Source organism: Grus americana, chromosome 4 (assembly GCF_028858705.1).
Source record: "Grus americana isolate bGruAme1 chromosome 4, bGruAme1.mat, whole genome shotgun sequence".
In the NCBI taxonomy this organism is placed as follows: Eukaryota; Metazoa; Chordata; class Aves; order Gruiformes; family Gruidae; genus Grus; species Grus americana.
In genome coordinates this window covers 75,740,624-75,756,820 of record NC_072855.1, presented here as the reverse complement: position 1 = coordinate 75,756,820, position 16,197 = coordinate 75,740,624, and the positions used below count along the sequence as shown (strand labels likewise).

At 40.8% G+C, this 16,197-nt stretch overlaps 1 long non-coding RNA gene across 4 annotated transcripts in view; it reads left to right on the top strand.

Moving 5' to 3' along the window:
- LOC129206102 (uncharacterized) overlaps positions 1 to 16,197 on the top strand; it is a 219,332-nt gene that overhangs the window by 190,511 nt on the left and 12,624 nt on the right. For 3 of the 4 annotated variants that reach the window (XR_008576986.1, XR_008576984.1, XR_008576987.1), the window contains 3 exons: positions 819 to 940; positions 3,634 to 3,809; positions 9,357 to 9,492. This is a non-coding gene — a long non-coding RNA (uncharacterized LOC129206102). The remainder of the gene's footprint in view (positions 1 to 818; positions 941 to 3,633; positions 3,810 to 9,356; positions 9,493 to 16,197) is intronic. The other variant, XR_008576985.1, reaches the window with a different exon arrangement.

The following is a 16,197-nucleotide window of genomic DNA, read 5'->3' as shown; positions in this document are numbered from 1 at the left end:
TTGTTTCTGGAAGTGAGAAAAACCATTTTTGATATCCCAAAGTTTTTACGTGGGCTTGCTCTGATGAACATTGTCAAATTCTAGTAATTTGGTATGAGGCATGCTTAATGTCAGCTAAAAAGGATTGCTCTAATATGGAGAAAATTGTAGATTTGAACCTGAAAAAAAATTGAACGAAAGGCATTTACCCAAAGAGTTTCTATCTTCAGAGTAACTCTCTTTACTTGCCCTTGCTTGTCTTCTGTCTTTTTTTTTTTTTTTTAAATTGCATGTGCATTTAATGCACATGAAATGTTTCACATTGCCAGACATGGTATAAGCCTGCGCTCAGAGCCTTGTGGACTTCTTGTTCCTGATATTAGAAGATGTAATCTAGCCAAAATCCCCTCTAGATGGCTCCGATGCTTTCATTACATTACCAATCTTTGATTAGATGCTTGTCTGACTCTCTTTCCCTATCTGTAGCTTTGTTCTTATTTAGAATTGTAAGTTTGAAGGTTCCTATTTCTTTTTATCCATGAAGGAGATCTATCTCAGTAATACAAGCTTTTGCATGCTGCCCATTAGTGTCTCATCTTAATCCATGCCTTGAGGGTCCAAATCTGCGGAGGATAGAATAATTCAGTCTCCATACAGATCCTGGACTCAGACTGTGCCAACAAGTGTGCCAATTAAAATTGTGTTTTCGTGAGATTGCAAGCCTGCCCATTGCAGCGAATGTGGATGAATAAAATGGATTTATAATTTAGGTTTCAGAAAAAGAATGATTTTCCCTCCAAAATTATTTGACTTGTATCGTGTCATTGTTCACGATTTAGTCAGAACCTGGAATGCTACCTTCAGATTATGGAAGCTGGCAAAATTCATAACCTGGCAACAAGGAAAATATTCACATAACTCTCGGCAAGAAACCAAATCAAACTATTCTTTTTAATTGCAGGTGAGTAATAGCACTCTTACATTTCATACAAATAACGTCAGCACTCTCCTGCTCTGTGATTGATGTGATGTTTTAAGTGGAGTGCTTTAATTCAGCGCAGCTGGACGTTTCTTGTTGGATTCCCCTCCTAGTCTAAGAAATTTTTGGTTTTAGATGTATTGGCAACAACTTATCCTGTTAAGGCTGAAAAATAATCCCTCACAAGAATAGATGTTGAATTGTCAACTCTTTACTCGGTCAATATCTCTGCTAATGAAAACTGGGGATTACTGTTCGGTTGTTTGGTTGGTTTTTTGGACCAATTCACTTGGTCTTCAAGGTCTTGTTTGAGCTTTTGGATTGAATTCTAATGGAATGGTCTATCATGAGTAACGTGTCTGTAGCCTAAGTAGTACTTTCTAAAGGAGTTTTTCCTTTCCCAGGACCATTTTGTTGCCTGCCGTGGCTAGGATTAAGCAGCTGGCTGCAGACTCAGGAGACCTTAGCAGAATTCCCCACTCTCCTTTAACTTGCGTGGCAAGCGGCAGAGGAGGGCTCCTGTGGGCGTCATAGGAAAGCGCTGATAGGGAAAACCACACACTCAGCTTGTCTAGATGCTTGAGGGACCTTGCTTAAATCCAGAGCAGATTCAAAGAAGAGGATTGTGCAGCACTAGTGTACCGTCCTTCATATCATGTACAGGCTGCAGTGCTTTGCCAAGCCAACGAAGGGTATGTAGGGAAAGAAAACTGCTGGGTGTTTTAAGAAAGGAGAAAGACTTTAAACCATTTCTTTTAAGCTTCCAAAAGGGAGGACTTTAACTGTTCAACAAGTGGAGCAAAGGGCAGGATTCTTTGAGGATCTTACCGCACTACCAACTATGGAGCTCATTTAAATGAGGCATATATCCACTTAGTGTCTGAAGTTCCCCAGCATCAGACTCACATGGGTTTATTTACAGTCTCTGACTAGAATCAACATGAGCTTTCAGAGCCCTGGAGTACATAATAACAGGAAAATCGTGGCTCTAGTTAAACACATCCCCAGGGAAAGCCTGGTAAATGTCCAGGGTAGTGATTAGGAAAGGTTAACTTATGATGTGACAAGGAAAGTAGTACAACTTAGATAACGCTAATAAATGACACTGGTGCTGAAAAATGATAGATTATTCCGATGTGTTCTGTTAAAAAAGAAATAAATAAACCAAGCAGTTTTTACAGGAATACCCTGAATCTATCTGTGACTATGTACAGTTACTTACTATTCTAGCATATCAATTTGGATGTCTATGTGTGGAAAATGTATTACAGAAGGCATTATTTAATATATAAGGAATCGTCTGGTGTGCTCTGTGCAGGACAGGACATTATACAAACTTGCAATTTGTGCAGCTGCCATGAGAGAGCACCTACAATGCCGTTTATATGGGAGGAAAATACCAGTAATAGAAAGCATTTACTGAATGACTGAAAAATTTGTAAGGGAGAGATGATTTTCTCTTTGCTCTGGTTGGTTTTATGCTCCACACGTTGTAATCCTTAGATTCAATTGTGGGGACTTTTTGCCATAAATATGCAAACCCCTAAACTTCCAACATTAAAACCCCCCACTTTTTCAAGGATTAGCCATTTTGTTATTGTTGATTTTCTTATGTTAGAATTTACACCATAATCTTCTTTCCTTCTGCTTTAGTTATATGAATTATTATTGCTGTGTGTCTGGCAAATATATATTTTCAGACTTTATTCCTTGCTACGTTGCAAGCTTTCAGTCTTGTACAGACTTTCAGATATGCTCTCCCTCTTATACAGTGATCTGAAATACAGATTTCAGTGGGAGAGTTCATAATGAAAAAAATTAAGCAACGCTCTAAAATTTGGGATCTAAATAGTTCTGTCTTGCTCAGTAGTTGAATAATTGCTCAATATTTGGGACTTCCTGTTACTCTGATAGACTCAGCATGTCTATTCAGCGCCAAGGACTGTGGTGCACAGATATCTGATCTGTCTCTGAGAAATCCTGGTTTGTCTACGGAGTGCTGTCTGGAAATTGTAGAGCTGGTCTCACAACTCGAGCAGAGCCCTGCACCGACACACTCCTACCGCATCCAGTTTGGCAGTTACTTTAGCTGCCATTTATTTGAGTGTCACTGTATTATGCTCCACTACACCGTGTAGACATACTCAAGTTGTGTCTTTTAGGGGACTTGATGGAGACATGTCTTAGCACAATGAAAAACAGAGACTCCTTACTGATGCGTTGAGGTCCTGCGGGTATCTGTAAAAAGATTTGTTTCCTCAGGTCTGTTCTTGAAGCCTGAAACAGATGTTTTATTACACTTCTTCTGACTCTAAGGAAAAAAAACCTCTCCGCTTCAGCAGGAAGATGAGGCCTCCTGACAAGAAAAGTTTTGTTCCCAATAATTTAATGTGTATTCTGTGGCACATAAAGAAAAAGCTACTCAAATTGCTAACTAGGCAGACGCTTTCCCCACCTCTCCCGTAACGGATAAACAATATTTGCCTGGATGATGCTATTATAAATCATACATCTATTATGCAATAATGCCAAAACGTTAAAACTTGAGTGTTTATATCCAGGGTAAGCTAAGGTTCAGCAAGGTCTAACACAACATGCTTTACACCGTGGTCTACAAGATGTCTCACTGAAGTGTAAGCAGCTGACCACATGGTATGTTCCCAATTCCTTTCCAGATTCAGGCACTTCGTCTAATTTTGGCAGTCAGTGAGATTTAAAGACCTCAACGTCTCTGAACATCAGGCCAATCCTTCAAGGCTTGCGCGGGCATAACAAGATTTGTATCAGAAATAAGAAGCTGGCTACAGACGTGGCTGCCAGTCGAGAAGGTCTCTATGTTACATTAACACAGGTATGTACCTATCGTTGCTTTCTTTCAGGCACAGTTTCTTATTGCTACTGTTACTCTGCTTCTGATGCAACGGTAAGGATTTCAGCATGTTTGCCATGTTAACGGTGTTCTCAGTATTGCCATGTGAAGCATAAATAGGCACCTAGGGCAGCCGCCAGCCTTGTTAGGACCACAGTCTTTCCCAGAGGCGCTGCCGTAGAGGCAATGGATCCAGCTACCATGGGAAGCTCCCGGGCAGCTCCTGTCTGAAGTGGCTTTTTGCACAAACTGCAGACCCCACCCGATAATAAGACCCCACTTATTTGCCACTGAGACCAACCAAACCCTGGTTGGTTTTTTTGGTTTTATCAGCTTCATTTACAGGACACGCGAACAGGCTTCATTTGCATAAAGGTGCAACGTCCAGAAAACCCCCCCGCCAAGTCTGTATAAACTTCTTAGGAGAAAGATACCTTTTCACTTTTGCTGTATGATGAGAAAATCACTAAACCAGAGCAAAACACGGAAAAAGGATGTGTCAAATCTGAGAACAGTTACTGTAATGCCCTAGCTTTTCCTTTAATTCATTTAATTAAGGAGATGTTTGTGTAATATGATTTTTTTTTTCTCAACTGGCTGCAGTCAAAGCTATGACTCTGTCTGCAGTGAACTGATGCTAGATTCCTGTGTGGTTCAGCCAGTTAAAAATACTAAAATTACTTTCTTCCCTCCTGCTCTTCCAAGCTTTCTTCTTTGCAGATGGCAGAGGACAATATGCTGGGTCTGCAATAACACCGACTCAAAATTCCTTGCTAATTGCAAGATAACTTCCTAAAGATTGCAAGCAAAAGGAAGTCAGAGAACAAAGCAATGTCAAGTATGCACATGTCACAACACAATGTGCTGATTCCAAGCCTTTGGAAACATGCTGAAAGACATGTCTGGAAAAAAAACCCAGGGAAGTGCTTCCACACAGTCTTTCAGCATGAAAACAACAGCTGAATGTGCCTGTTCCCACCAGGAAAAAATACCCTGAAATAACAAAAGGTGCTGGAAAGCTAGAAATGAAATCATCAGATGGCAAGTACGCTCTTTTGTCTGTTCCTAAAATTTACATAGACTCTACTTCCACTGCATTGTAAATCAAGGGATCAATCTGGAGTAGTGTTTGACTGCGAGGTGCCAAGACAACCAAGAAAAATGGAATGTATAAACAGGTCTCTCTTACAATGAAGGGCTAGCAGAACAAAACAGAAGTAAAGCAAACAAAGGGCCACACTTTCAGATAATGTATCTGCAGGAATGCAAACTCTGTGCATTCCTGATCACCCCTGTAGGTACTGAAGGTACAAAAGACACGCTCTTGAGGAGAATGGCATACACAATGTTTCTTTGTGAAACAGAGTCTGCATACATTCCCTTCATAACCGCAGGTAAATCTTTGCATCATTGACGTACTCTAAAGATGTAAGTGTTTTCAATTAGGTCTGTCACTGTTGGCTTGCCGAGTCCAATTTTCTGTCATCTTAAGAGCTAAGGGTTAGTAAATTCCAGGGGAAAATGATGAGATCCCTGTGAAGGATGACATGTACAACACAAATGAAACACTGCATGCATCTGACTTAAGATGTTACAAAATATCACCTCCAAAACCAGAAGGATATCATACATAAATGCAAATGAAGCAACATTCAGTAATGAATAATGATGTGACTAGGCATTTTTCTTTCAAAGCTGACAGAAGGAAATAAAATTATCCTTACTTTCTGCAGGCATAAGCAGATACTGAGATGAAAAGCAAGTTGCCTAAACATTGCGTATCAGCTCAGGAATAAATTCTTCATCTTCAGATTCTCAAGTGACTTTATAAAACTGTTCCTTTTTGTTAACTGCCGAGCCCCAAAGAGCACTTGTGACAAGTGCACCTGAAAGGCTTGTTTTGCATTCGGTGCTTCTAGTTGTGCTCCCAGAGATACATGCCATAAAGTGACCTCAGAGTTTGTTCGTGTTTCCTACAGTGGCCAAAATATGCATGAAAATGAAAACCCAACCTTACTTTAAGCAAAAGTTATTTAGGCACATTTTTACCAACATTTTCCAGAGATATGTTAAAATCCAGCATAAATATTTCTGCCAAATATAGGCAAAAGTGTTTCTGTGATTATAAAGGCTGAACATGAAATAAACTGAGAAACTATTTATTTCTCCTGGCTGCAAACTGTAGTATCTCTCTCAAACCTGTTTGTCTGTTAGGTATTCCCTGACAGTGTACTTTTTGGGGTTCAGGTCTTTCTTGCTGATTCTAATTTGGACTCCAACTGTATGAGGCACCATTTAAATTTGGTGTTCAGCTGTCTTCCATAGATTTTCATGCAATTAATGGATTGCTCCTTCCCTTTTGGGCTAAACTGTTACTGCTGTGCATGGCCACATCAAATCTGGGAGCTGGCAGGGTAATTAGGCATGTGAAACTGTTAGGCAATGAAGGGAAAGAGAGATGGGGAATGCACCTTAAAAAGAGCTTTTGGGTTGCACTTTTGTTGGGCCTGCCAGAGGTTTTGAAATAACGCAAAGGAAGAGCCTGCTGTCCCAGGTATGATATTCTAGCGAATTGCTTTTCCAGGACCAGGGGAATAGTGTCTTTCATCATAATTCCTCCTCTGAGCCCTGCATAAATGAACTGAAAGCTAACTTTAGCTAAAAAAAATAAAAAAGCAAAGAAAGAAAAAAGAAAAAAAAAAGAATAAAAAGAAGAAAAAAAAAAAAGAAACACAGAGGTTAAACCCAAGCACTATTACACTGTCCAAAAGCACTGAAGAGATGTAGCAGGTGGTCCCGTCCCACCACCTGTGCTTGTCTACTTCCATTCCAAATAATCTCCTTATCGAATGCGGGGAGGAGCAGACACCCGGGAGGGTCCCACAGGAAGAGCAGGGACGGAAAAACAGAGTGACTAACCAGAGAGAGAGGAACCTGCCGTGCAGGGAAAACATAACTTGGGGAAGGTAAAACAGAGCGAAAGCCACTGGCGACAGATCCTTGTCTCATTTACAGCTTGTATATCTACAGCAATGCTGCTGGCTTCAGGGGCAGCCCTTCGCGTGTATGTCATGTTGGTAATGGATGGGAGGTAAGAGGTCCTGCAATTCAAATGTATAAGCTGCCATCATCTAATGGCTTGCAGAGAAAAAGGCCAATTAAACAATGCTTTTATAATAGCACCTATTTTCTTTATTCCTCCTAAATTGCTACAGGAAATGCTTTAATTTAATAGAGCAAGCGGATGCATTGCGTGAATTCCAAATGGCACGCTAACAACGTAATGATCCCTGCCCTCCGCATTGCAGGGAGGACTGTGGTTTGTTTCTCAGTGGGCTGCACCTACAATAGCTTTTTATGACTGTCGAGACTTTGACTAAAAGAAAACAAAGCACTGGCTGAAAAAGAAATAACAATAAAGACCATTCCTGTCATGTATCTGAATATTCCCTTTCACTCATTCTGTTCTGTGCATGAAATTTCTTAGGTAAATACAGCTAGAAGGGGAAAGGTACCTCAAAGGAGCCCGCCGTTGCCAGCATGTATCCTCACATTCAAGTGGGATCTTTTGAAGTGAAAACGTTCTCAAAGTTGAGGACTTCTGTGTCAAGCTTCCTGCTGGGCATGACACACACCCCAGGGCTGATGTGGCTCTACCTTTTCACAAGCTCTTCTTTAGCAGAGTGAAGTTCTTGCTCTTCACGTGGCAGCCAGTATTCCCTTTTCATCAGGTCTGCTCACCAGCATTGCACCGACACGGCTAAATGGCTTCTCAGGTGGGATCCAGCTTGGCACTGCTTTGCCGCTTTCCACTTTGCACACAGAAGTGGTCCTCGAGTTCCTCGTACATTTTACATCTAGGCCCAAAGGCTTCCAGAGCTTCCAGTCTGTCCCGTGCAGTGCGGAATACTTTGTGATAACCTCCTCCGAGATTGAGTATATAATCCTCGCTACTTTTCTTCCATCTGTTCCTCATTGACAGGACATTTTTCTGTCCTGTAAGGATCAGCTTGGTGAGAGCCCTGATGCTAGATTTGCTGTTCTGGGAGGTCCAGCTGTTAGTCCTGGACTTTCCTTAATCCCTTCTCTATTTTAGCAACACAAGAGGATATGGGCAAAAGTGAGGCCTGTTGAAACCCATCAGAAAGGTTGACTGGCACCCTGGGTGAGGGTGACAGACTCCAGGATCCACATTTTCTGTCGTGATAATTATCCATAAAAATGAACACTGTAGGAGAGCTAATACCAAGACATCCAGCGTAGTTTCTGTAAGCTTTAGTGGTCTGTCTTGTTGTAGCATTACTTTGTATTGTTTTTTCAGTGAAGGTACCTTCAATTTGGATTTAACGCTGTAGTCTCAATGTAAAGTATTGTTCATGTCGATAGCTATTTGGCTGGTTTATTTCGAGCAGCGGTTTTGAGATCCTTCGAAATACTGAATTAAAAGAATAGTACTGCAGTTTTCTTTCATGAATCAGAAGTACTTCTTTCATTTCTTGCATGATGTTGCCAAGACAACAGTGTCCTAATTCCACCTGTACTGTTTGTTGCAGTGTTTTGAAGCACACAATGTTTTGGAGAACCACAATGTTTTGGAGCAATTTTTGTTATGGAAATATTTATAAATCTGAGCAACCTTCCCCCCCCCCTTTTTTTTGTAAAAAAGTATTTAAAATCTGTAAATAAATATTTATTCCTGGCTAGAAATTACTTGACATTTAACATCTAGAGCAAGAGGCATTTTTTTGTTTGACTGTCAGAACACACAGGCTTTGTGCTAACTTTTCAACCAAAAATACCATGTATGCAGAAGAAGGACTAAGGTTCTAGAAGTGTAAAAGTCAGGAAATTGAGAGTGATGACTCTCTGCAACCATGATGCCTCAGAAATATATGACATTTTCTATTATTCTGTAGGGTGATAACTTTAGACCTTCATATACTTAGACAATGTGGCCAATTTTATAGTAACTTTTCATTCATCAGTTTGACACTTTTACAGTCTCAGCTAGTGTTGCACTTAACATGCTTTTTTAATATTTAATTTCCTTGACTAAATCCGTAAAACAAAGACGAGAGGATTAAAATAACAAGAACTACATTGACTTAAATTCAGTTCAAAGTTCATGCTGGCTTCTGCTGTGTACTTTTAGCAGAGAAGCAAGAAGTTTGTTGGTAAATGAAGTAGCAGAAATGCTTGCGCTCTCCCCTCTTGTGAAAGGGTCGTGTCAGAACAGGACAGGCCCAGAAGGACTTGGCGTGAAGAAGTGGCAGCAGTGTTGGTGGCAGCTTCTTCAGACCTTTTTCCTGGAAGTGTGGAATCCTGTTGATCAGAAGGCTTTTGGTAGTAATACTTAAGGTTCCTGTCAGTATGAATCTTCCTTAGGGATTCTGAGCAGGCTCTCAAAAGTGGATATGAAGAAACAATTCATATTGTTATGAATCTAGTTTGAGGACTTTGATAACAAAAGCAGCAAAATGCATATGGTAAGATTCAGATCTGGGCAGCAATATTTTATTTTTTTTTCAGTGTTGTCATTTCTGTATTGATCATAACACTGGCCAGAAAACAAGGGAAGAAGAATCAACTTTATATGAAGTTTCTGCCGACTTGACTCCAGGGACATCATGATTCTTCCCATTTCAGGAAGACCATCCTTTTCCAGGTGACTCCTATTATGTTTCTTTCTTCAGCTTAGGTAAACAGAAAGTTGTTTGATAAAGGCTCAGTAATCACACTGGAGTTAATTTTCACTTATATATAAAAGCCATCCAAAGATGTTGTCTGCCAGAAATTGCTAAGGTTGCAAAGTCCAGAGCTTAAATGTTAGGAAATATCTTATTCATAGCTGCCAACAGAACCCTAATTCAGCTCTCTTCTGTGTTAAGATATAATCTTTAATTGCATAATCACGTACTATTTTTTCCAAAGGACCTCTGTCTCACTCAGGGCACAGGACCTACAAGAGGGCTGAGCAGAGGTTATGCAGGCACATATAAATCTGCCACTTCCTAATTTAGCTGTCCTTGACTTTGCAACCTAAATAATTTTGCTTTCAGGGAGATACGTATTATTTTTGTTCTTAAATCATGCCAGAGGACCATTCCGTAAATGGTTTCCTTTGGTGGGACTTCGGACGTTAGCTTGCGAAGGCTCCTAAAGGAGACATAGTTAAGAAATAGATGATCCAGTAAACACAGCCTCCATGCGTTTTAAACATGCATAGACTAACACTTCATTTGCTCTCAGTTTAGAGTGTCACATGGTGTTTCAAGTGCTAAAAGATTTACTATGGTTTATGGCTCAAATATTTCTAACTCAATTTGTCGTTTAGCACCAAACTCCCCTGTCCTGCAGCACACTCAAAGGCTAAAGGGCATTGAAGCATTCTCCTGCTTAACTGCCCATGGACTGGAATAGCTCTCATGACCTTTCTATTGCTCTTGGGATCTTTTATGAAATTAATTATTAAAATGCAAGGCCTCAGGTCTATCTGTGATGTAATGCTTGAGGTTTTCAGCACAAACCCAGATTCCCTCAGTCACAATATTTTTTATACATTAAACAGTTTCTGCTGGAAAAAGGTCCTTCAGTATAATTTTGCTTTTTTAATCAACCTTATTAGCATTTGCTCTTCTGCAAAGCACTATTAACTGAATGCATTTCTATAAAATTTCAAAGTACATCTTAGTCTTTATGACTGGATGTTACTTTTAAAACATGCAAGTTCTGGCAGGTATGACCTCAGGTGCAAACATAACCTTGTTTGCTAAGAATAAGCTATTTAACTATGTAGCTTTGATTCTGGTTCCACAATTAAAGCACTTGGACACTACTACAGTGAATGGGCTAAAACTAGAGGTATAATGAGCCGGAAACAGAAACACAGATAAAAAGAATGAAGTTTGAGGAGTAAGTTGTCATATCCAATTCTGTTAACCTTGTAAATGGAAGAACGTCTTCCCCAGTCATCTTGAGTCAGCATTTGGACAGATAAGTGAGGAGGATCTTACCACAGTGGAAGACTTGGAAAGAAGAACAAGGAGGTTGAACGGGGAGGATTTTGGAAAACACCCAACCTTGACTTGCATTGGACGTCAAGTACAACTTAACCGTTATCAGAAAGAGTCCTTAGTCCAAGAGGCTTGCGTGGCCAAATCAGCAGGTTTGTATTTTGTGAAAAGAATTTGCTGCAGAATTGCATATCAGTCTATTGGAACAATAATTATTGAGTGGCAAACGCATTTTAAGGCCTTTTAGTGGCACCTCTGCAACTGATCCTACAAACAGAGATCTATTACAATCCAGGTTTTCATGCCTTCAGCAGATGCTGGTTTTGAGTAAGAATTCAGCTGTGGAACACGGAAAACCTTCAATATAGATACATGTCTGGGCTGTGTAATAGATGAGCAATCTGAGGCAACACTGAAAGAATCCTTCCTTTTTCTCTTTCCAATTTCTCCCCATCTGGGTTTACTAGATTACCCAACAAATATGAACTAATATTCTAGTCTGCAAAGAGTTCTCCTTGTGTTTGGAGGAACGAGGGATTTCATAACAGTTTTATGAGATGAGTTTAGAGTTGCTTTTTGGAAATGGGTTTTTAAACAGAGGATGTGTTTTATCTTTCTTTGGAACACATTTTCGTGATTTAACTTACAGGGGTTTGTATTTTTTGTATAATTTAAGCAGTGTCGATCCAGGGCCCAAATAATGTTGACCTTAAATATAATCTTGGAGAAGGGAATGTTGAAATAGCAAAGGGAAGTTCAGTTTTGTGTTGAAGAACAGGGTCAGTGAGAAATATTTCAGCTGTTAGGCCATCCTGATTTAGAAGGCAAATGAAAGGCTTCTGTGCATCGTACTGACGTGATGTGACTGAATGAATGCAGATGCATCATGATCTGAAGTCTGCTAAACTTGTGTTTGGAGGGCTGTGAATATATAAGAGAGAGTTTGTTCTCGGGAGAAGCCAACCACTGGTTCTGGAAAGATCCCAGAAAATCACAGTGAAGTTATGCAACTAATCTTTATTGCTAGGATGTGGTACAAAATAAGATGATTTATCAGTTTAATCAGAGTTTCTGAGCATGACAGACAGCAGTTGTCTGTCATGTCAGGTCAGGTACAGGGCCCAGGAGGTGCCCTAAAACCTCAGACCAAAGTGTTACATGCGTACAATTTGTGGCCCATTGTGGCTGGAGCATTTTATATTATGTTGAATATTTGAATTTTCTGTTAGGCTGCTCCTTATGCAGTAGACATAACAGAGAAGCATATGACCAAACGCAGGCTAACAGGGAAGAACGACTACAGTATCTGACAACATCTAAGACCTTATGCTCCTGCAGTACTGGAGATGGTTTCAGGAAAACTGGATTCCCAGGGAAAGCAGAAGCTCAAATCTGTTTTTCTATGACTTCAATTGGGAATTGAGGTGGCAGCTAACCAGTTGCCTGTTTTTGTTCCTGTTCTGAGATGGCCATTCATTTTCTCCATTCCTTGCATGGGGAGCTTAGGCTCTCATCCCATGTACCCTATGCCCAACAGAGGGGGACCTGAAAGATTAGGCATTATGTCTGCAGGAATTCTTGAAAGTATAAGCATATTATTGTCTCTCAGACAGTCGCTTCTGTAGTAGGTGGCCAACTCTTGTAGTTACTACTGGTCAGAGCCGAAGCAATAAACTTCCAGCCCACGGGTGTTTAAAGACAAAATGCCATAGGTAGATCTACGCCATACAGCTATGCATCAGGGCAGCTAGCCATACACAGCCCAGGTGGTATTTCTACACGGTGCAGACATTAACCCATGCACGAGCACAGGTCTGTGCTTGGGGTAGCTAGCCTCACTCAGCTTAAGCGTTTGATGTGGAAATTCTGTAGCACAACTGTTGTTTTTTTTTTTTTTTAATTGGGTGGACGGGGAAGGGAAGGCAGCGTGTTCCCCATTTGAAGTCTGTTATTCAATATGATTTCTAGTATTTGAAAAATGATTTGACTAATATTTAGATAGTATTAGTCATCCATTTCCATCAATTATTAAAAAGGACTCAGCACAAATAATGTTTAATTTTTCAAGCTGCTCTGCTGCTTCAAATAAAAATGGATGTAGAGAAATGCTGAGATTTTTGAGAGAGATCTAAAAACAATGGAGTCCTCCTGAAAAAAAATCAATGGAATTTGTTCAGTTCCTTTAGAAACCCAGCCTCCGCCTTCAGAGCTTTCTCAACAGTCTATATTTTTCCCAGTCACTAGCAAAACAAGGGTAAAGGCTTTCCCAAGGGAAATCTGCTTAAGCCTGTTGCAACGTCTGTGAGGAGTATGGGTGCTGGTGGAGAGTGATACAGGGAGGAACTGTGCTGTCAACAACAGGAAGCTGGTGAAAAACGAGCGGTGCCCCTGGGGAGGTGAATGCAGAGCAGATGGCTCTAATTGTGAGTCACACTGTGACAACTGACAAGAGAAATTCTGCACTCTTGACACTTTAAAGATACCAAAAATACCAGAGAGCACATTCCATGGCTTCTTGAAGACTTCCATATCGAGGTAGCTGGGGGGGGAGAGCTCCAACTCCTCCTGTTTCCATCACTAAACAGCCCATAAAATTTGCTGTTGATAAGCTTCCAAGCAGCCAAGCATTCTAATACTTAGATAAGTCACTAATGTTAATAAAACCACTGAAGAAATAAGAAGAAAGAGGTGCAAAGGGGATTCATGTGCAGGGCAGCACCAGTTGCTTTAGATACTGATCCTTTCAATTAAGGGCAGTTCTGGATAAGAAAGGGAAAAGTAACATCCTTGTTTATAAGCACTGATAGATTTTGAAATCTCTCTCTTTTTTTTTTTTTTTTTTTCTTCCATCCGGAGTGACTGCAAACATTTTCTTGATGTATTTCAATTATTGCCCGGATACAGGGTTGCAGATTTATATTGTGCTTCTTTAGTGGAGTTACAAAAAGTCAAGACCAGAAACCATTCATAGTTGGTTGCCAATTTTTTATTTTGGGATGAATGCCTGGCTTGGGTAGGTCTGCAGATGTCAACAGAGCTACCCCAGAAATAGGTTTTATTTGCTGTATTTGCTTGCTTGATGCAATTGCTTTAGTACCAGTAGTTTAATACCACACTCAGGTAGTTTGTCCCTTGAGCATAGCCTGGTTGTTTCACACGCACCCTAATAACATAAATCAGCTCCTTTACTTGGAACTCCGTGGCCATTAATATCCGGCTGAGGCATTGTTGTTATTCTTCTGGTACCGTGCAGAAATTTTCCCTGGATATTTGGGGGGGGGGGGGGGGGAATTTCATAGCGTTAGAAATATTTTTGGGAGTGTCTCATTCTGACTGGATTCAGATATCTGTTATTTTGGCATTCTCTACTGCTTTTCAAATTGTTGTTATTTGTGAAAGTTCCTGACAATGGAAAAGTGCGTCTAGTCACTTGGGAAGGCAGCTACGCTGCCCAGCTCTTCCTCCGACAGCTGTAAGGTGCTGCTCAAAGGTGCAATTCGGAAGTTGCTGGGTTTGCTCAGGCAGGTCACGCAGTTCAGCACTTCTGAGTCCAGTTCAGTATTTCTGAGTTGGAGCTATCCTTATCATTTCCTTTTATTATTATTATTTTGGTTTGTGTTATATCAGTTAGCTGGACTCTGCAATTTCTTTCTGTGGGGTAAGTCTGCTATGTAGAGATACCTAAGATGAGCTGAATAAGCTTGATAGAGTACCAGCAGTAGTATAGCCTTAGTGTGGTGCTCTGCTAAGGTGCGCCAAATTGCTCCATTAAGTGTTTGTGTAAATTGCAGTACCTGTGGTAGTCATGGCATTTCGCGTGGCATCATCTAGAAATCCCACTAGGTAGCGTTCCCCTCAGCACTGCTGCGTTAACGCTCCTGAGGTTACACCAACCGGTACTTCTTTTGTCCAGCTCTTTTGTGTTACCAATGCGGCTTGAGATGAGGATAATTTAAATCCTTGGGCATTTTAGAACAGAATTTCCCTTTGTAACTGCTGTCCCAGGCTATTTGACTTATTTCCTAGCAGATATTTTATATAAGGTCAGCTGTTAGTGCCATTTTTAAGATTTTGTTACCTCTGTGAAAAGCCCAGGATTTACCACTAATTGGAATAAACCTACCAAAATGCTTGTGTGGTCACGCTTTAGAATTTGTAAGTTGTATAATACTCATGTACACTGGGCCATATTTTCTAAAATCGTGAAACTTTTTTGTATCTAACTCACGGAGAGCTTTGCAGATACACACATCCTATGAGTCTCCTAAGACACGCAAAGCCCTGCCATCCTTCTGTGGTATTGCCACTGCCGGGGAAGCCTACTGCAGTGCAAAGCCAACGAGCAGGACTCAGGAAGCCCCCTACTTTCACGTTTGGTGTGAATTTCAAAGTTTGTCTCTTGTGGTGTTTTTTGTTTCCTGCTGGTAGTAGTGGAGGGAAAGAGGAGCAAGCAGCATGTGATCTTCTGTTCTTGAATCCTTGGCAGGGATTTTGAGACCACAACCCTTTGTCTCCTTATAAATGCTTTTGCTTGGAGAAGTTGTACGATGCGGTGGAATTTCTTTCTTCTTTATATCTGCGTTGGCTAAAGCAAGACAGAGGAGCTTGAAAAGGCTCGCCCTCCTCAAGGAACGCTATCTGATTCGTAAGCATTCCTAGAGGTTAAGGCTGGTGACTATCAAGAAAGCAAATACTTCACGCAAGGGTAAGTCCTCTAATTGTGTTTGTGTTGAATAGCTGCCAGATCCCCATGTCAGGATGTCTGCAGTCACGGCTCTGATCTCACCATTCCTTCCTCGGCTGTTGCACAATTGTGTTGCATGTTTGTGGTAGGGGAGAAAGTTGGAGAGCTGGGCTATGAAACCATCTCAGGGAAGGAAGCCATGTTTTATTTTAGTTGCTTGGTTTGGATAAAAGCCTGTAGGAGATTGAATAACATAAGAACCCCATAATGCGGCCCATTCATGGAAACCAAACCTGGTCTTCTACACAGATATGTGAAATATGAGGTTTAACAGCCAGGGTGAAAAAGGAAATGACAATGAAAATGTGTTCGCTGGTGTAGTAGAAATCCTAATGTACATATGTGATAAGTCCTCACTTGTTCCACCTGGACTTTCACCTGCAGTTGCAGGGTCTGTTGGGCTTAGCCTTGTAGATGCAATGAGGGAGTTTTTGGAAAACTGGTTGTGAATCTGCTGTTCTAATGGATCACATCAAGAGTCTTTTGCAGCAGACAAGTGAGACAAAACAGTGACAAATAACAGGCTGTGAAAGAGGAAAGAAACCCAAAGATACTGCAGGCCATGAGCTTAGCAGAGGAGGGAGAAGGAAAGAACATCATAACTCCTTCCAGC